The following is a 22,891-nucleotide window of genomic DNA, read 5'->3' on the forward strand; positions in this document are numbered from 1 at the left end:
TATTTGTGTGATATGAAACATTCCCAATGATGGAAAGAGTCACAGATCTGAGAACTGGCTAACACGATGCCTATGTTGTTGTTTAGTATCATGGTCGCCAAATCCTTAGTGCAAATGTGCTACGAACATCCAGTAATTTTGTATTAGTGGTATTCGGGGGAAGTCAAAAAAAAGGGGTAAAGCTTGGGCCCATGTGGAACAGAAAGAAGGGAAGAGCCTCTACAGGTGGGATAAAAGACCATGAGTTTTGTGGGAAGAAAAAATCAGAGGGAGAGGCTCTCTTGTAAATATAAGCCACATTGGGTTTTGTTTTTTTTTTAAGGTTTTATTTATTTGTGGAGAGAGAGAGAAAGAGAAAGTGCCAGAGAGGGGAGGAGGGGCAGAGAGAGAAGCAGACTCCCCACTGAAAAGGGAGCCAGATGCAGGGCTTGATCCCAGGACCCTGAGATCATGACCTGAGCCCAAGGCAGATGCTTAACCAACTGAGCCACCCAGGTGCCGCTATAAGCCACATTCTTAAGGAGGCCACTGGAATTCCTACACTAAAGTCTTCAACTATTTTTATTTGAACATTAAAAATAAATATATCCAGTAATACTGTGAGACTTGGAGCCAGAATATAATAAAAACCATAAAAGTCTAGGAACATTTAGTTGATAAATACAAGCTAACCCACATACCCAGAAAGCCCTTGTAAGTACTTCTAATAGGCCCAGAATGCCTGTTGGTGGATCAATATCAACCTGGACATTGGCTGATGATATCAAAGGATGTAACCATGATGAATTAAGGAAACTAATTCACACAGAACTGTACACTTAAAATGGGTACATCTTATTGTATATAAGAAGGCATATGCTTATATGCAAATTATACCTCAAAAAAGTTGATTTAAAATGAATTATTTAAGCAGCCATCAAAAAAAAAATGAAATCTTGCCATTTGCAATGATATGGATGGAACTAGAGGGTATTATGCTAAGCAAAATAAGTCAATCAGAGAAAGACAGTTATCATATGATCTCACTGATACGCAGAATTTAAGAAACAAGGCAGAGGATCATTGGGGAAGAGAGGAAAAAATGAAACAAGATGAAACCAGAGAGGGAGACAAAGCATAAGAGAGACTCTTAATCTCAGGAAACAAACTGAGGGTTGCTGGAGGGGGGGTGGTGGGGGGGGATGGGGTGGCTGGGTGATGGACATTGGGAAGGGTATGTGTTGTGGTGAGTTCTGGGTGTTGTGTAAGACTGATGAATCACAGACCTGTACCACTGAAACAAATAATACATTATATGTATATAATATAATGTCAATAAAACATGTTAATTTAAAAATTAAAAAAATACTACAAAAAATAATAAAAAATAAAATGACTTAAAAATAATTCACCTCATAGTTATAGACCAATATAAACTTGCTACCCTGTTAATATAATTAATAAAAAGTTCAAAAAATAAATGCAGTTAAGATGGAAAATCAGGCACCCAAAGAACAATTTTCACTAACTTCTATGGCAGAGCAAATAGCAATTCTTTTCAACAGAGAGACTTCCAAACCAGTTTAGCTCCGTATTTATAGATCATACAAAATTTGGGATATACCTGATTTTTATATAACCCTTTCAGGCATTATATACAGATGCTCTTAAATCACTTTGTCTACAACCACACTCAGACCGTGATTATATCCACAAATGAAAGGAAATTTCAAAGAGTACATGGCAATGATGCCTGTCAGACAGCATTTCAGTTTAGTAATATTAACCATCATGTCCTACTCTAGTTATTGTGCAATTGTGTTAGAGTTTTATTTCATTTTGCCCTTATTTTACAACAATAAGCAATGAAAAAATGAAAACTTCACCTCTAGTGGTCAATTGAGAAGATAGTATTAATTAGGCATGCCAAATGCAGGCAATCTATATCCTCAATCAGATAATCATTGACTTAAGCTGTGTTCCATAGTGAACGAAGAGTACAAAATTTACATTTAACATTGCAAATACATCCTCAAAGACTAAATCTAAGATGTGCCAAGAAAATGTAGCTTTTTAATTTTCTATAACTTAACCTTTCTTTCCAAGCTGTGACCTTGATTTAATTTGCATTCTATAGTAACTGTCTTTTCTGGTTTATAGTCTCTTTCAAGAAAATGCTCAGTTTCCCCCTCAGATTTTCTCCCTGTTTCTACCAAGATGGCAGATGGATGTATGGATGTGGGTTGGGGTTACAGAACTTCATTGTGGTAAGGGAAAGGCTTTCAGATAAATACAGGCCCTTGTACTGTCCCCTGGGATTCTGGTCTCCAAGACAAGGTTCCTTATAGGCCTGGACCCCAGAGCACTGGCCCAATGTTGCTGTTGGACCCCATGGGGACTGTGGACTCAGGTATGTGCTCTTGGCTTATAGCCCAGGTGTCTGGCCCCTTCTCATCTTTAATTGGTGAAGACATCCAACTCCTCAATCTCATTTATACCCACGACCTGGCTATCAACCATAGTGTTATCGGCTTGCCCCTCAACATAGCATCCCCACTGATAGGTTCACTGGCTCTCAACCCAGCCACCTAGAGTGTGCAGTAACTTTGAGATTCCTTAGAAGCCAATCACAAGCTGAAGAGAGACCCAGGAATCTTCTCTCCACCTAACCACAGCATGCCACATTTTACTCTGCTGTTGCTGCTTCCACTGTGATGAGGCAACTTTGCAAGGCAGTTCCCTCAGTTCCAAAAGGGGAATGGGGCATAAGCTTCCTTCACTTTTAGCTTTATTTACCCTCAACCTATGGTCTCCCTAAATCCAGAGTTTCAGTTCCCTGAGGTAATGGGGGGTGGGGGGAGAGACTGTCAAGACTTGCCTGCCCTAACTCAGCCTGTTCTGCTCACACCCCTTTGGCACCTTCCATCTCTCTTTTAAGTCTCACAGTAATTTCCCCTACAAAGAGGCATTCACCCTACTCTCTTACCTGGAACCAAGACAGAAGAAAAAGAAGAAAAAAACCAGTTTACTGACCCAAGATACATCACCAGGTATTCCATAAATATTACCCCTGTTAAATATATAAAGATTCAGGTACAATGACAGGGGAAAAGAAAAAAAACGTTTATAACTAAAATGCACTGATGATCAACATAAAAATATATGGTCCAAATGAAGACAAAATCTACTGTCCTGTTTTACTAGTGATAGACCGCTTGCTACAGATTTCTTTACCGAAGGAAGGAATGACTGTGCCTATTTCTCAGGGCCAATTTTTTCCAGGAAATTGTGTAGATACCAATGAAGTCAGCATACTTAAGTTTTGCAGACATTGGTGGGTAAACAATGTATAGAATGCTAACAATAGCAGAGCTAATATAGAGGCAAGTTGCTCACTGCTTTCTGGGAGCGCTAACAACAACCAGACCCATGAGTATATACTCACACCTTCTGCTCAAGTTAGAAACATTACTACTAAAGTGATTATAAAATCACTGCTGCTTAAGAATGTCTGATTCCATTTTGCTTTCATTCATCAATAAGCTGATAAATCGTACATGCATATATAAAATGTAAAATCTGTAATTCTTGATTTTTGGCCCTACTTTCACTTTTTTTAAAGATTTTATTTATTTATTTGACAGAGCAAGAGCACAAGCAGGGGGAGTGGGAGGGGGAGAAGCAGACTCCCCGCCGAGCAGAGAGCCCGACTTGGGGCTCGATCCCAGGACCCCGGGATCATGACCTCAGCCAAAATCAGCCGTTTAACCGACTGAGCCTCCCAGGCGCCCCTGGGCCTACTTTTAAATTTACCTATAAAAGAAGGAAAATCAGAGTACTGAAAACTGGTGAAGAAAGTCAAAACATTATGTTTTCTTCCAACTCATGAGAAATATGCCTGGGATTTAGGACAGAAACATGCTTAAGGAAACTCCAAAGTTCAAAAGCAACAGAAATTATGTTCCATATAACATGTTTAGGCTACTAAGGCATAAGGTCCTCCAGCTTACTACGATGTTGCCAAAATGTGAAAGACTGATAGGGAGAGTGAAACAAACTCAGAAGCTCTCTGTTCAAACAACTGAACTGGATTACCTCTAGGGAAGTCATGATCATACATTCTGATAGATATGCTCACACATATGCAAACAAAAATGGTACAACTAAAATCTGAAACAAGTTCCAAGTCACCACTTTTTGCCGTAACCATATCCACGTAGAAAACTGAAAATTAGGGCACCTGGGTGGTTCAGTTGGTTAAGCGACTGCCTTCGGCTCGGGTCATGATCCTGGAGTCCCGGGATCGAGTCCCACATCGGGCTCCCTGCTCCACGGGGAGTCTGCTTCTCCTTTTGACCCTCCCCCCTCTCATGTTCTATCTCATTCTCTCTCTCAAATAAATAAATAAATCTTAAAAAAAAAAAAGAAAACTGAAAGTTACATTCAACATAGGTAGCAACAGTTTTTCTTTTCTTAAAAACTTATTTTCAAAGTAGTTTAGTTAAAACTTATTTTATCTTTTATGCATTGTGGAGAAAACCAGAGAATGTCAGATTCACTTTCTCTTACCATAGAAAGAGATGAGTATCAAACATAAAACAACAGCCTAAATATTCTTGAAAAAGTCTGGTTAGCCTTTATATCCAAGTACCCAGCACTTTATCTTACATATGATAGCTATGTAACAAAAATGTCCACAGAAATGAACTGTACCATCTTGTACAGGCATGGAACTGTTTACCACCATCATAAAGGAAGCTGAATGACTTCAAACACGCCACCTTGAGAGCTAAAGCAAAAGAGAAGGAGAGGACAAAAATCCCAGAAGTGGCCATGCCTTTGAAACAATTGTGGAATAGAAGTCTCAAGCAGTTCATTGTTTTGAGAGAATGAGTCAAGAAACACTGTATAACCTGAACAAAATTCTTGTGTGGCTGGTTATTTGATGTCAAGAACATCACTGAGGCATTCTAGTTGAAATCCTCTTGTAGGAATATTCTCCAAAGACCTCAGTGAGGTCATCAGTTTGCACATAACAGATATTTCAAACATACTCTTTCAATCACAGGATTGAGGAAAAGAAAGATGTATTACATACCATGCAGCCTGGCAGCTTTACAAGGCTTCCAATATAAGGTTTTAACTCCATGCTTCATCTCCTAACTTCAAAAAAACAAAAAACAAAAAAACCCAAAACAACAACAAAAACCCTGTTCCTGTCACACCTAATTATTTGCAGTTTCTCAAGTGAACCTTCACATATACTTGCTTACACTCTGCCTCCAGCATTCATCCTTTCTTCATTCATTCATTTATTCAAACGACAAACAGTTTTCAAGCTCCTACCCGGTGACAGGTACTGTGCTAAACAAAACAGAATTTAAATCTAATGGCATGGATAATATTAATATAATGACTTGTGAATCACATCCTTCTAGTTATTCTACTAGCAATTCAAATAGAGTATTTATTTGGGTGAGGGAGTACCCAGGGAGGTGACTTGTTTTTAGCTGGTACTTAAATCACAAGAAACCAACCCTGCTACTTCAAGTTAATTCTTTTTTTTCCTTTAAAACCCTCCTTTGGGAAGCACTCCAAGATCCCCCAGCTTATTTTGTATGTTCCTTTTTTGTGGTCCCTAGCACTCTATCCACACCTCCAACCAGGATCTTAGCATACCTGCGTGGGAATCTGGGGTTTGCCATTCAGCCTCACTTCCCACCTCAGACTGTAAGACCCATAAGCCTAAGCGCTTCACATAACTCTATGCCCCTAAGACCTAGCAGAAAGACACTGCAAAAAGGCTAAATGAGTTAGGCACTTTAGCTGCTCTAAGTACCTCTTAAGGATCTTACAGGGACCAAGAAGAAATGAAGCCATGGACACACAGAGAATAGAGATATTTAAATTTTAACTAAAAACATCACAGAAAATAAAGACTGAAATAGTTATCTTGTTAAAAAGACCAACCACCTGAGTTTTGAAATGAGTGACCTATTTGTTTCTTAACATTCTCATGCTCCAACAGCCTATGAACTACTCAAGGGCAGAGACCACATTCTAACCACTATGCTGTCATGAGCCTTTTTCTTCTGGAATGTGGGCTCTCCACAATCATGAACCATGCCCTTTTTGTTCTTTATCCCAAACATCCAGCAGAACTCACTACAGCAGGTGCTTTAATAAATGTCTACTTAATGAATTAACTTTAAGTTCTAAAACTCACTCCTGTGGTTTCTCTTGAGCTAGAACTAACAAAGATCCCTTTATATATCAACAAAGAATGTATTTAAGTGGCATTGATAATAAATCAATATGAATTAGAAAGATCTGCTTCAGATAAGTCACATAGTGGGTAAGTGCCTGTGGAAATTTAAACACCAAAGACATGAAAAATGCAAATCAATGAATTATTTTAAGAGAAATTATACATTATTCTCTAACAAAACACGACAAATTTTATATTCAACACTGTGTTTATAAAGAATAGAACAAACTGTTACACTACCTAGTACACGGAATATGTAAACAAAACTTGACTCATTTTAAATGAGAAAATTTAAATTTTCACTGAAAAAGCAAGGTAAAGGGCAGCATGAATCGCTCCTGAACAGAAAAACTTGATTACATTCTAAGTACAATAAGCCCCGAAAGCAGAATTTAAATCTAATGGCATGGATAATATTAATATAATGACTTGTGAATCACATCCTTCTAGTTATTCTACTAGCTGTATTTGAACAAAGAGGCACCTAAAGCAATAGAAAATATCATAAATGTATAAACAGATGTGACAAATCATAGGTGTATATAATACAATATAATCTGGCTAAATTTTCTCTTGAACTCTAAACAACCAAAGAAAATGCAGAAATTTCTAACAAAATTATTTCTTACTTTCTGAAACAAATTTAAAAATCTGATTATTAGAGGACTGTACTCCAAACAATTTAAAATACAAGATATGTACTGGTTATTTTTCGTACTCTCTTTGCCAGATCTATATGGTTCATAAGAAAGGAAACAAAGTGTTTCTAATTAGAAAGTCTTTAATTACATAAAATTACTTAATTGATGATACCTTTTAGAAACCAGAAGCACTTCCTTCACACACAATCTTGATTTCAAACAAATAATAAGAAAGCAAAGTGAAACTCAAAGACTGTCACACATCCAGAAGAAGGGTAAGAACTTCAGATCTAGAGCCAAACTGCCTGAATTTAAATCATGGCTCTACCACTTACCAGGTAAGTGACCTTTGACAAGTTACTTAACTTCTCAGTGCCTCAATTTCCTTTTCTGAAAATTGTGTCTAACGTCACTTATTCCTGAGGTTGTTATTAGGACTGAATAAGGGGATACAAGTAAAATGCTCAGAACAGCACATGAACTAAATGTTACTACTATTATGACTATCATCAGGAAGAAAGTTCAAAATGCTCTAGGCATTCCCAAATCACCCAAACATGTTTCCAGAGGAACTCAGAGAACATGGGGTTTGTCCCTAGGGGTGAGGGGAGGGGGTGCCTTCTCCTGTCCCTAGGGAGAACTAACAGTCATTATTATAAAGCCCAGACTTACAAAGGCAGTGGAGCTGAACTTCCCATCCAATAGGTTAATGTCAAAGAGAGCTGATGTTCTTCCAGGAGCAGAGGATCCTCCAGGACTGGGAGGATCACAGGGCTGGGACTTCTGCATGAGGCAGAGGGGTGTCCAGGACTTTGGACAGTGGTGTTACTTGGCTAGATTCCTCCAGTCTGATCACTAAGCACCATAGCCTGGAGAGCTGGGGCCAGGGAAACAATGCCCACTGGAGGGTAGTGCCTGGCAAAAGGTTTAATGGTAACCAGAGTAACAAGCAATGGTAACCATGAGAACAACAAGGCACTTAAGGATTAGGCCTCTTCCCCATTTGCCTGGCACTTCATAAACCAAAGAAGGCTTACATTAGTCAATGGGAAGCAAAGGAGCTCCAATGCCACAAGCCACATGGTATGGAGCTAGATTTAGTTTCATTTCTTTTTTTTTTTTTTTTAAGATTTTATTTATTTATTTGACAGAGAGAGACACAGAGAGAGAGGGAACACAAGCAGCGGGGAGTAGGAGAGGGAGAAGCAGGCTTCCCACCAAGCGGGGAGCCTGATGCAGGGCTCGACCCCAAGACCCTGGAATCATGACCCAAGCCAAAGGCAGATGCTTAACAACTGAGTCACCCAGGCGTCCCATTAGTTTCATTTCTAAAATAAAGAATTGTGTTTTCTACCTCAGTGTTATGAGGCAAATTAAAATCTATTTCACAGGTCTTTAAACTCTACAAAATGGTGAGGTCTCTGAAGTTAAGGATGCTATCTCAGTACCATCTATAGTCCCCAGGGCCAATCACAGTGCCTGATACATGGTTTATTTCAAGAACTGATGTTATCATATAAACCGATATTTACAGAATTTACACACACACGTGGAGACTTCTAGTTTTGGTAAAGATGGAGTAGCCCCACTTCTCCCAGGTCCTTCCTCTTCAAACTAAAAATCCCTGTATATAACATACAACTAAGCATAGGAAGACAAGGTGGGAAAGTGGCCAACTGCCTTGGGACTTCAGGACTTGAGGAACACCGTGGCAGTGAGTTCCCTGGGTTTCCCCACTATCTCCTATGCAGCCCCAAAAGAGTACTGCAGAAGCCTCCAACCTAGGACCGACAGGAGGCAAATATAAAGAAGTGCCAAGAAAAGTCTGTTCTCACAGCCAAAAGACAGGAAAAGGATGAGCTAACAAGAGAAACATCCCACTGAGGTTTCAGCGGGGCTGAGCAGATAGACACTCCTTACACACACACACACACACACACACACACACACACACACACACACACACACACACACACCCCCAAGGAAGCAGGCAGCAGGGCTCCAACTCCCTAACTCCCCACCTGGGGCTGTCCCTGTTGGTGGGGTTGAGCAGGGAGCTAATCTTCCATCCCCTGCCTGGCAGAAGCAGGCACAGTTCCCATTCCCTGCCTTGTCATATTGGCAAGTCCAGTCAAGAGCTGATTTTCCATCTCCCTCCAGGCAGAAGCAGGCAACAGTACTCTGGCCCCTCTGCCACAGTGGTGTCTGCAGGATGGAGCAGAAGCAATAAGGTAGTGTGAATCACTGGTCCACTTTTCTCTGGGAAGCTGTTAGCAGGGCCAAATGAGGAGGTAAACATCCACCCCACCCTTCTGCAAGGAGGTAGTGGGAGTAAGAACAATGGGGGGGGGGGGAGTGGCAAGCAGGAAGCTGAACAAATCTAGCCAGCCATCAGACTACCACCCAACAGGGAGGCTGACTGCTGAACAAAAAAAAAAATAAAGTCCAGAGGTCATATATCCAAAAATATATATATCAATCATACCAAGGACCATGAAAGTCACAACTTGAATTAGAAAAGACAAGAGATGTCACCACACAGATGAATCAGATGTTAGAATCTGACAAAGATTTCAAAGCAACCTTAATAAAACTACTTCAACAAGCGACCCAGAAACTCCCATGGGCAGAGATTAAAAATAGCCCCAATGAAAGCCTGCTCTCTCAAGCTAAAGGACCAGGCAAGGAGCAGCCTAGCATGACAGAAAACATTTAGACAATAACCAACCATCCTACCCCAGCCAAATGAAACACTGGCTCTATTCACATCAATAAGGGTGAAGTGGGAAGCATGTCCAATCCCCTGCCAGGGTAGTGCCAGTGAAGGCCACGTAAGAAGCCAAACTCCCATTCACATCAGTAACAAGGAGCCTCTCCCCAGTTGGTATCAATGGAGGCCGAAGGAGGAAACTGAACTACCATCCCCATTTGTGTGCCCTACCTTGCAGAGCACTGTCATAAAAGACCAGATAAAACAGAAGATTAAATAAGACAGTCTAATGACATAATATCCAAAATGTCCAGGTTTCTACAGAAAATCAGTCATCATACTAAGAACTAGGAAAACCTCAACAAGAATGAGAAAAGACTATCAAAAGATGCTAACATAGAGATGGCAGAATTATTTGACAAGAATTTCAACGTAGCCATCATACAAAGAGAAAGTCTCAAAGGAAATTTTAATTTCATAGAACTTAATGAAAATACATTAAATCAAAATATGTGTGATGCGGCGAAAGCAGTACTAACAGAGAAATTTATAGCACTAAATGCACACATTAGAAAAGAGGAAAGTTCTCAAATCAATAACCTAAATTCTTACCTCAATACCAGAAAAAGAAATGAGCCCAAAACAAGAAGGAAACAAAGATAAAAGCAGAAATCAGTGAAATATCAAACAGGAAAATAAAATAAAATAATTTAAAAATTTTAAAAATTAAGAAAATCAGGGCGCCTGGGTGGCTCAGTTGGTTAAGCGACTGCCTTCGGCTCAGGTCATGATCCTGGAGTCCCGGGATCGAGTCCCACATCGGGCTCCCTGCTTGGCAGGGAGTCTGCTTCTCCCTCTGACCCTCTTCCCTCTCGTGCTCTCTCTCATTCTCTCTCTCTCAAATAAATAAATAAAATCTTTAAAAAAAATTAAGAAAATCAATGAAGCTAAAACTGGTCCTGCTAAAAGAGTAAAATTGATAAACTTCTAGCAAGACTGATAAACATAAAGAGAAGATGAAAATCATCAATATCAGTAACAAAACAGGGGAGAGATCCCTAGAATCCCATGGCCATTACCATAAACTTCACACTCCTTAAGTTTCACAACTTAGAAGGAATAGGCCAATTCCTGGAAAACCACAAACTACCAAACATAACCAAGATGAAATAAACAATTTAAATAGTTGTATAATTATTAATTGAATTTGTAATTTTAAAGTTCCCAATAAAAAAAACTTCAGGCTCATATGGGTTCACTAGAGAATTCTACCAAGCATTCAAAGGAGAATTAACGCCAATTTTACACAATCTCTTCCAGAAATTAGAAGAGGAGGAAACATTTCCCAACTCATTTTATGAGGCTACTAATACAATGATATCAAAACCTGACAAAGACAGCACCAAAAAAAAAAAAAAGTTTAGACCAGCATCTCTTACGAACTCACGTACAAAAATCCTCAACAATATATTAGCATTTCAAATCCAGTGATATATAGAAAGAACTGTGTACCATGACCAGTTGGATTTATTCTAGATATGCAAGGCTGATTCAACATTTGAAAACCATGTCAACAGGGTAAAGAAGAAAAATCATATAATCATATCAACTGATACAATAAAAGAATGACAAAATCAAACACCAGTTTATGATTAAAAAAAAAAAACTCTGGCTAACTAGAAATAGAAGGTAAGTTTCTTTCAAGCTTTATAAATATCATCCACAAAACCCTAGAGCTAACATATTTAACAGTGAAAGACCGAATGCTTTTTCCCTAAGATCAGGAACATGAAAAGAATGTCTGCTCTCATCACTACTACTGAACACAGTATTGGAAGTTCTAATAAGAGTAATAAGCCAAGAAAAAGAAATAAAAAGACTGTAAACAAAGGAATAAAACTGGCACTATTTGCAGATGACATGATCATCTACACACACACAAAAAATCTCAAGAATCCACCAAAACCTCCTAGAACTAATAAGTTTAGCAAGATTGTAGAATACAAGATCAACACACAAAAATCAATCACATTTCTTTTTTTTTAAGATTTATTTACATATTTATTTTAGATAGAGAAACAGACAGCACGAGAAGGAGGGGCTGAGGAAGAGGGAGAGAGAACTTCAAGCAGACTCTGTGCTGAGCACAGAGCCCAACATAGCACTCAATCCCAGGACCCTGCGATCATGACCTGAGTCGAAACCAAGAGTTGGTGGCTTAACGGACTGTGCCACCCAGGCACCCCAATCAATCACATTTCTATATGCAAACAACAAAAATGGGAGACAGAGGTTAAAAGCAAAATACCATTTACAATTACTCCAAGGAAAGGGGTGCCTGGGTGGCTCAGTCCATGCGTCAGACTCTTGATTTCAGCTCAGGTCATGATCTCGGGGTCATGGGACTGACCCGTGTGGGGCTCCACGCTCAGCACGGAGTCTGCTTGTCCCTCTCCCTCTGCTCCTCCCCCCCGCACTTATTCTCTCTCTGTCTCTAAAATAAGTAAATAAAAATCTTAAAAAAAGTTACTCCAAGGAAATGAAATAGTCCGATATAAACTTAATGAAATATGTACAGGATCTGTATCCCACAAATTACAAAATGTTAATGAAAAAAACTGAAGAAGCCCTAAGTTAATTGAGAAACATACTATACTCATGTATTAGAAAACTCAACAAGATGTCAATTTTCCGCAAATTGATATATAGCTTTAATGGAATTCCTACAAAAAATCCCAGCAAGAGTTTTGTAGATATAGGCAAATTTATTCTAAAATGAAAATGGAAAGGCACGTGACCTGGAATTGCTGAAGAAATTTTGAAAAAGCAGAATAAAATGAGAGGAATCACTATACCTGATGTTAAGGCTTACTACAGAGCTACAGAACAGTGTGATACTGGCAGAGGGATAAACACACAGATCAATAGGGCCACACAGATACATCTAACTGATTTTTGCCTGCAAAAGCAATTCAACTGAGGAAGGAGAGACTTTTCCACAAATGGTGGTGCTACAGCAATTGGACTCCACAGCCAAGAAAGAAAAGAGACTAGACAAGATGAGACAACATGAGAAGAAAAATGCCTCAACCTAAAATCTCACAACTAATACAAAAATTTACTCAAAATCGATCATGGACTTAAAAGCAAGATCATGGACTTACATTTACTTAAAGGTAAACCTATAAAACTTTTAGAAAACAAAGAAGAAAATCTTTAGGATATAGGACTAGACAAAAAGTTCTTAGACTTACCACCAAAAACACAATCCATAAAAGGAAAAACTGATAAATGATCTTATCGAAATTAAAATAATTTGCTCTGTGGAAGACCTTATTGAGTGATGAAAAACAAGCTACAAGCAGGGAGAAAATATTTTCAAGCATATCCAACAAAGGATTTTAACCCATAATATAAATATATATTTTTAACTCCTTAAACTCAATAGTAATAAACAAAGAATCCAATTAGAAAATGGACAGAAGAAACAGATATCTCACTGAAGAGGACACAGATCCCAATTAAGCACATGAAAAGATGCTCAACATTATTAGCCATTAGAAAAATGCAAATTTAAACCACAATGAGATCATCTACACACCTATTAGAATGGCTAAAATAAAAAACAGTGATAATACCAAATGCTGGTGAGCATGTAGAGAAATGAGATCACTCATATATTATTGATGGGAATGTAAACCACTCTGGAAAAAGAACATGCCAGTTTCTTATAAAACTATATATTCACTTACAACTCAGCAGTAACAATCTTGAGCATTTATCGCAGGGAAATGAAAACTTTTGTTCACAAAAAAACCTATACACAAATGTTCAAACAGCTTTATTTGTAATAGCCAAAACCTGGAAACAACCTAAAGGTCCTTCAACAGGTGAATAAACAGTGGTACCTCCATACTATGGACTACTACTCAGCAATAAAAAAATTAAAAAAATTAAATTAAAAAACCTACTGGTTCATACAAAAATTTGGATGGGTCTCAAGGGAGTTTTGCTGAGAAAAATGCCAATCTCAAAAGGTTATGCACTGTACCATTCCATTTAAATAGTATTCTTGAGAAGACAAAATTATAGAGATGAACAGATTAGTGGTTGCAAAGAGTTAGGGAGAGGGGCATGGAGGAGTGCAACCGTGGCTATCAACAGCACAAGGGATCCTTGTCATAAAACTGTTCCATATCTTGACTGTGGGGGCCACATGAACCTACACAAGTGTTAAAAACGACACACGTGTGCACGCATGAGTGCATGTTAAATTGGTGAAATATGAATAAGGTCAATGGATTATATCAATGTCAGTTTTCTGGTTATAATATTCTACTATAGTTATACAAGATGTTACTATTGGGAGCAATTAGTTGAAAGATACATGGAATCTATTATTTCTTACCATTGCATGTAAATCTGTAATTATCTCAAGATAAAAATTTTAACAAAATCAAGCAAGCAATATATGAAAATCAATGTGAAACAGAAGTCCAATCTAAGATTTCAGAGGTTTTGCAGTGCCCCATAGAAACACACATCCCATTAGTAAATAACTGTGCTTATTCCTCACAAAAGTTTGTGAGAAGGAAATCTGAAAGACTCTTTAATGAGCCAAGAGAGTGGGTTTTACAAATGAGACTGTTTAAACTGTCAGAGCAAGATGCTGTTCATTGGCAGGTTTAACATTTCAGTTGTTCCCATCTTCTCCTTCCTTCTGCCCTGTGGGGTGGGAAGAAGCTTCTGATGAAGAGTAGATCAATCAGTTAAAAGAAAAAAAAGAAGCTACATTTTTTGCACATCTATGTAGTGGGTCTATCTGTGATCCTGCTATATATAATTAAAGATGCTAATACTAAAACCTTCTGTAATAGAATCACTGCAATTCTGTTTCTAAAACTCTGTAGTAGATTCTGCTTAGATTAAGATGTACCAAGAGTTCAAAAGACTAGGGAAGATAAATGCAGCCAGAAACTCTCAGAGGAGGCAGACAGGCAGGTTGCTCTCTTTAAAACTTTATTAAATAAAGAACATTCTCTAGAATATATGATGGACTAGGTCTACATTTGCATTTAATAAAGCTGAACATGACATTAGTTTAATGTGAAATGTTAAACCATTTAGTGTACAAAACTGTTCATGTAGCTGTCATGCAAGAACAAAGTATGAAGCTCAGCATTTTCACCAACCATCTGTGAGTTTTAGAAAAGTCATTTGAATAAACAGATTTCTTTAGTATATATTTCCAACACATTAGTTACATAAGTAATACTCAAACCTCTTTCAACCTTTCTTGCATTCCAAATAAAATCTTAGAACAAACATCAAAAACACTGGCCATCCCAAAAGACTGCCTACCAAACTCATTAACAGAATATGAGTTCTAAAATAATGATTATGTAGGATTTATTAAGTAAAATAAAGCCAAGCACTATCAGTTACTGTAAAATTCATGTAAGAACATTTAATAGTCCAGCTCTAAGCATTCTTTTTAAGTTTCTCACATTAATGAGTGCTGTTGACAGAACTAAAAGTCCTATCATTCAAGTGTCAGGCATTACATTTCAGAAAAAGGACATCATTCCTGATATCTTTCTAAAACGAAAAAACTCACAATGAGTAGAACCAGTATCCATAATAGGCTAAACTGGGTAAAGGGGGGCACTTTGGGGAGGGAAGAGTGTTTCTCACTTTCACAGTAGGAATTATGTAAACATCATACAGCCCACACCACAAAATCCATGAGAAAGGCTCAAATTTGAACCCTGCATTATTTTAAAAATCCATGTTCATGAGTTTATATTGCATCTGTTTGTACCAATACATGACAGATATCTATCACTCTTTCATATACACTGAACCATTCTCAGGAAATATGGGAGACAAAAAGTCCTTACTTATGTGCCACCTAATGCAACTTTTATTTAGAATGTAAATTCTTCGAGTCAACCATTTCAAATACCAACTATGTTCCTCCATTAATCCCCCCCTTTCTCCTCTCCTATCCCAGACCCCCCCAAAAAGAACCCTTTATGTCTGTTAAGCCTAACTGACGTTGAGTACCACCTCCTCTGGAACAAAAGTACACTCTCCACTGTACCTTCCTTTTCTTTAACAATTGAGCAGAATCATAATGTTTTCAGGCATGTGTCTAGATCTCTAGGTCATTAAGCCTGCTGCTGGCATGACTGCTGGCTTTGCAGAATGGCTGCTGGTCTACAATGACTACCACCCAGTAGCTACTTTTGTCATGCCCACCCCCACCCCCAGAATTATTATTATCAGGGAAATCAAAAGGCTATGCGTGCAAGCTGGAGGTGGTGCTTCCTGCCTGCCCTATTAGATCTTGCTATGCACTCTGTTTAGCATGGCTTTGCTCATTTCCTTGTTTATTGTAACTGCGGCTGGAAGAACTGTTTCTGTTTCCAGGAACCACCTTGTCCCTGGGAAGGGACATGGTGGAGAGAGGAACAACTGATGAAGAGTCAGTGGAGGGGCTTGGCAGACCAGATGAATCAAGGTAAGGCTCACTCTCTGGATCCTTCACATGGTCCTTAATGCCCTTGAAGAAGAGACAGAGTAACTCAAGGATGTTCAAAGCAAGAGACACCAAGGACACCACCAGCATGAAGAGAATGAAGATGCTTTTCTCTGTGGGGCGAGAGAGGAAGCAGTCCACCTGATGAGGGCAGGGGTCTCGCTTGCAAGTGTAAACCGCGTTCAGGCTGAATCCATAGATGTACCACTGGATCAGCAGGAAGGCCACCTCAAAAACAGACTTGAAGAAGACACTAATGGTATAGATTCGCAGCAAACTCCTTCTCATATTCACCTTACAGTGTTCTTCAATGCTATATTTGAAATTCTTGATCTCAATTTCGATTTCCTGCAAGTGCACTTCCATGTTGACACCAGCGTTTTGAGTGACTCTGAGTTTCTCCCCTCTCTTTTTCAACTTCTCTTCCTTGCGTATCAGGTAGAATACATGCACTAGGTACAAGAGTGAGGGGACGGACACAATTATGATCTGCAGGACCCAGAAGCGCACATGAGAGATCGGGAAGGACTTATCATAGCAGACGTTTTCACAACCAGGCTGCCGAGTATTACAACGAAAGGCAAACTGCTCATCATCCCAGGCTGATTCAATCGCTGTCCCCAGTAGCAGGATTCGGAAAATGAAAAGGACCGAAAGCCACACCTTCCCTCCAGGGGTGGAGTAAGCTTGAACCTTGTCAAGGAGTTGGCCTAAGGCACTCCAGTCACTCATGTTGCCTGTTCGCTGTTCTTTGGCTTAAAAGAAGTGAAGTAGGACACCAAGTGATTGCACTCCTTGGAGGATGAAGTAAAATGAAAAAGTTAAGTTCAAGCACTGAAAACTTTCTGAAGTTTAAAAGTCTGCTACACCCTTTGGTACCTTCCTCACTCTTCTTCCTAATGAAAGACAACTGCTGATACCTAATAAAAGCTTATGTGGATTCATTTTCATACATGGTGAGCAAATACTCTTAAATAAGGATGTACATATATCAATAATGGGACAAATTACATAAATGAGGGAACAACTTAGGGGTGCCTGGGTGGCTCAGTTGGTTAAGGGTCTGCCTTCGGCTCAGGTCATGATCCCAGGGTCCTGGGATCGAGCCCCCCATCGGGCTCCCTGCTCAGCAGGGAGCCTGCTTCTCCCTCTCCCTCTGCCTGCTGCCCCCCCCTGCTTGTGTGCTCTGTCAAATAAATAAATAAAATCTAAAAAAAAAATGAGGAAACATAAACACATCTAAAGGTTTCCTTCAATTCCAGAATAAAGCAATCTTCAAAGATAAAGACTGAAACACAGAAACTGAATTAAAAATTCACATGCATATATTGACCAATTCATCTTCAAACATTATTAGGGCCACGATTTCCAAAGTAGGTAATGATAGGGGTGCCTGGCTGGCTTAGTCAGTAGAGCGTGTGATTCTTGATCTCCAGGTTGTGAGTTCAAGCCCTGTGTTGGTGTGGAGACTACTTTAAAAGGGGGGGTGGGGGGGGAGGAACCAAATATATAATGATATTCATCCCAGCATTATTTATTCAGTGCCTACTAGATACCAGGTACTATACTGGGCACTGGTCCCTATGGGCGAGTAAAACAGAATTCCTGTACTTGTGCAACTTGCAATTAACTAGAGGAAACACATCATTAAAAGTACAATATTTTAGGGGTGCCTGGGTGGCTCAGTCAGTTAACTGATTCTTTATCTCAGGGTTGTGAGCTCAAGCTCCGCATTGAACTCCGTGGAGTCTACTTTGAAAAAAAAAAAAAAGTCCAGTATTTTACTAAGTCTAAGACACAACCGATTATAAGATAAACCATTATGTTACTTACCATTCAGAAAGCAATCAAGGCATCCAGTGTTAAGAGGTGCCTTGATTTCAGAAATGTGAGGGGAAATGTACATCTTAGAATCAATGAAAAAGGCTAAATGAATATAGAATTGCAATCTTAAATAAGTACTAAGAAGTAAAAACAAAATAGGTACTGACAGAAATTAACTCAAGGAAATCCAGATCAGTCTGTATAGAGTCAGCCAGGCAGAGTCTGAAAACTATTAGCCGCAATGGAAGCCAGCATGGGCAAAGCTTTGAGGGTGGGAGAACTCACTGTACTCAGGGAGCTCAAAGGCAGGCAAACTGGTTACCAGGTATTAAGTAGAGGTAGCACAGCCCAAGACCGGTGCTGGAGGAGGCTACCTCAGGCATCTGCTTAGCAGCAGCAGAGAAATCCAGGAGCAGAAAGCATGATTATACTGTGATGCTGCGGCAAGACTGAAACTGAGGGAGAAATTACTAATGGCAGTTCAGGAGCTCTAGGGGTCTGTAGGAAGACTGGGGGAAGAGAGGGTACAACTGAATGTACTGAGCAGTACAGGGATGAGGGTTCTGTGCTAAAATGGTTAGCCAGTGAGTTTTGGTGGTGACAAAAAGTAGAAGAGGATGTCAAGAATCATGGGGGTGACCCTGAGAGTCTCTCCCCTAGAGAGGGTAACAGATGACCAATCCTGGCACTGTGGTCCTGAATGCTATGGTGAATGAAGGGACATTTTGTAAAGGTAGCTGCCATCCCAGTTAGCATAAAGTAGCAAGATCAGGACCAAAAAAAAAAAAAAAAAAAAAAAAAGAGGGGCTACAGCTCCCTTCTTAACTGGAAATTGCAAGTCAGGATCCAGCCAACAGAGGCCTCAACTTAAATACTTATTTACTGAATGTGAACCACTATCTCCTTTGAAATGTGAACACATGGAAGCTTTTCTGTTAAGACTAAAATATTAATACACTGTGTTCATTCGTGTGGGTTTCTTCTAGGAGACTGTTATATCACCAGTTTTGGGAGGGCTTTAAGGGAGGGTTTAAGTTTCAGGAGGAGAAACACAGATACCGACTACTAATCTGTTCAGGGTTGGTGGGAGCTGGCGTGGGGCACAACCCATAACTGTGCCCCTACTGAAGACCTGCTCTTCTTTCTCCCTTTCCTCCCGACAGCCCTATTTCTTTATAAGAAATGTCTGTAAGCAAAAGCCTAAGTAAAAGTTTCTGCCTCTGATTCAAATCATGCTAGACAAATGGATCTTCCTTTATTTTTTTTTTAAGATTTTATTTTTAAGTAATCTCTACACCCAACATGGTCTCAAACACACGACCCTGAAATCAAGAGTTGCATGCTCCAACAACTGAGCCAGCCAGGAGCCCTGGAGCTTACTTTAAAACAAACCACAACTAATTATTACGTGGCAAAAAATAATTATTTTCAATCAAATTCTTTCAATACAACATGAACTCATCATTTCTAAAAACAAATTTTATTTAGTATGTTAAGATAAAACCCATAATGGTTAACATTTTAATTCTCCCTCCTGAAAAACTTTCATTCCCAAAGACAGATATTCATTTTAAACAATTAAGAAAATTAAAAGAGAAAAATATTTCTTAAACATGAGATTGCCAACTAATAATCAATCTTAAATACCATTCAGCTGATTTGTTTCTTGGTTTAACAGCTATTCCTCACAGTAGATTCAGTGAGAAAAATAAAACTTAAAATGAAACCTAAAAAAAGAGGGCAAGATTAATGTAATGTACAATGTCTCAATTGCCCAAGGTTGGTTACAACTGTTCTCCAAGGATAAGAACTGAAGGTTCCCCAAATGCAATTTTTTAGCAAGTAATCAAATTACAAGGCTTTGAAGTATACACTGTACTTTCTCAGTTGCTTAAATAACACATTTTAGCCAAATTGTCCTTTATCATGCAGATTCTAAAAATAATCCTATTAGGCTAAAGTCACCAAGATCTACAGTTTATAATTAATACATTCTTCAAGGTTAATTGAAAATAAACCACTGGCAGCATAAGAGTTAGGCATTTATTCTCATTAGTTTTTCAAATTTTAAACAGTGCTTAGTCTCCAGAGATTTCAAAATGCCTCAGAAAATTGAGTTACTTTTTCAAAAACAAGTAGGGTAAAGTAATAACAAATGAAGGTTAAAGACAATAATCCCTGAAACTACTTTAGCACCGATTCTAAAAGGTATCTGATTAAAAACAGTGCTGGGGGTGATGGGGAGGGAGAAAATCAATAATTCCAGTTAATTTAGGGTAAAGTTATTAGCAATTTTCTAGAACTATAAGAAGATCGTAAGTTTTTCAAATATTTTGTTCTGAAGAAGTTCTTGCTAAGCACTTTGAAAATATATAGATCCAAGATTCAAAGAGATGAAAATAAGAATGAGTCATCTCAGCCAAGCAAATGGTTCATAGAGAAATTAAGTCTCTTGCTGAACAATTATTTTTAAACTGGACAAGGTATTTCCAATTTTAAAACATAAACATAAAGCGTCAGGTTTCAGTCCCAACAAATAAAGTGTCTGAATATTGTCACTCCTATCCTTACAGCAAGAGGAAAAAAAAAAGAAAAAAAACACTGAAAATCAACTTTCCTTAGGCTTATCAGAGAATTAAGGACATGGCAAACTGAACTCCTAAAATCTGGAGAGACAGGCAAATAGAATCACACCCAAGAACAGCTTACCTGGAGCGGTAGGCACTAGAGCAATACACTAGGGAGAAAAATGGTAATTTTGACAAAGGCTTGCCAAGTAAGAACTCCTAGCGACCAAGTCTTAGGAGGGCCCTCCACACTCTCTTGGCTTTACCTCCAGGACTTTACCAGGTTCTGAACATGAAGATCCAAGAATGATCTCCTCCCCTTTTGGGTAAGAGTTAGAAAAAATATAAAAGTAACAATTTTGAAATATGCCCACAGTAAAGATCCAATAAAAACCTTGCCCCTTTTGAGGAAGAAGGGGAACATAATCATTTTGAAAAACACCCAGGGAAAAAGTAACAGTTTTGAAATAAACCTAGAATGTTCTCCATAACAAAGGCCAACACTCAAAGGGAAAATTACCAGAGCCTTACATGTTTGTCCTGGGAGAGGGGAAATTAGCCAGCTACAGCCCCTCTAGCCTTCTTGCTTCACCTAAAAATAAGGGGAGAAAAAGGCTAAAAAATACTTCTGAAGGTTGCAGGCCAGGACTCAGGCCCACCAAAAGACTTAAGATTTGGTCCTAAGATTATAGAACACTTCCTCTTCCCCATACTCTACCACCAGGTCACAAGGTTCTGGTACAGTAACAGCGGATTTCAACAGAAAGAGTTACAAGGAGCTATTTAAATTATTAACTACTTAAACTATTTAAAAAGGAGTTCTTAGGGAAACACAAAGACAATGGGGGAGAAAAATAAACAAAAAGACACTAGAGGAAACTGAAGCCTCTGGCACCTACGCGTACAACATTTAACAGCCCAGCCCCAAGCCAAATAACCTAAAACATTACACTAAATGCCTATTTACCTCAGTTCCTATTGCCCGATATATCCTATCTGGGTTTGTTTCTTTTTTTTAAGATTTTATTTATTTATTTGACAGAGAGAGTGAGCACAAGCAGAGTGAGCAGCAGAGAGAAAGGGAGAGGGAGAAGCAGAAAACGCTTAACCGACTGAGCCACTCAGGCGCCCCCATTTGGGTTTTAAAAAACATTAAAAAGCGTGCGAAAAGGCAAGACAAAAGGCAGTCTGAGGAGACAAAGCACACATCAGAACCAGACTCAGATATGGCACAGATTTGGGGATTATCAGGAATAATTTCAGATAGGGAATTTAAAATAACTATGAGTTCACTGTTAAGAACTCTAATGGAAAAAGTAGACAACATGCAAGTACAGATGGGTAATGTAAGCATACACAATTCTACGAAGAATTAAAAGAAATACTACAAGTAAAAAACACTAACAAAATGAATGCTTTTAAAGGACTTATCAATAGATTGGATATGGCCAAGGAAAGAATTAGTGAATTTAAAAATATTTCAACAGAAACTTCCCAAACTAAATGCAAAGAGAAAAAAGAAATATTATAAAGCAGAACACAGTATCTAAGAACTACAGAACAATTACAAAAGGTATAACCGGATTACCAGAAGGAAAAAAATGAGAAAAAGGAAAAGAAATATTTGAAGGAACAATGGCCAAAAATCTTCTAAAATTAATGACACCAAACCATACATCAAAAAAGCTCAGAGCAGACCAAGCAAGATAAATATAAAAAAAACTACACCTAAACGACATCATATTCAAACTACAGAAAAATCAAACATAAAATCATGAAATCAACCAGGGGAAAAGATATCTTACCTACAGAGAACAAGGACAGGCAATACATCCAAATTTTTTCAGAAGCCATGAAGTGAAATATGTAAAGTGTTGTGGGGGGAAAAACCCACCAACCTACAAAGTATTCAGTGAAATTATCCTTCAAAAGTGAAGGAGAAATACTTTTTCAGATAAACAAAAACTGAGGGAATTTTTTAACAGACCAGGCTAGTAAGAGCTGTTTTAAAAAGTTCTTTAGGGAAGGAAAATTATACAGGTCATAAAGTCAGATCTACACAAAATAAGAGCACTGGAGAAGGAATAAATGAAGGCAAAATAAAATCTGTTTTTCCTATTCTTAATTAATAGATAACCATTCAAAGTAACAAGAGTAACAATGTATTCACTGATTATAGCATATGGATAAGTAAAATGAATGACAGCAATGTTACAAGGATGGGAAGGAGGAATTGGGAAAATTCTAGTTTAAGGTACATGCAGTGCCTAAGAAGCAGAATACATTTATCTGATGGTGGACTTAGGTAAGTTGTAAATGTATACAGTAAACTCTAGGGCAATGACTAAAAATCTTTTTTTT

General features: G+C 38.5%; 1 protein-coding gene and 1 pseudogene across 1 annotated transcript in view; both read right to left on the minus strand.

The window, feature by feature from the left end:
• CDKL5 (cyclin dependent kinase like 5) overlaps window positions 1-22,891 on the minus strand; it is a 200,074-nt gene that overhangs the window by 77,485 nt on the left and 99,698 nt on the right. The gene's annotated exons all lie outside the window — the stretch shown is intronic.
• LOC114223621 (gap junction alpha-1 protein-like) lies at window positions 15,753-16,877 on the minus strand (annotated as a pseudogene).

The sequence above is a fragment of the Eumetopias jubatus genome, unplaced genomic scaffold, assembly GCF_037043125.1.
Source record: "Eumetopias jubatus isolate StellerSeaLion01/CBP00866 unplaced genomic scaffold, mEumJub1_p1.0 scaffold_11, whole genome shotgun sequence".
In the NCBI taxonomy this organism is placed as follows: Eukaryota; Metazoa; Chordata; class Mammalia; order Carnivora; family Otariidae; genus Eumetopias; species Eumetopias jubatus.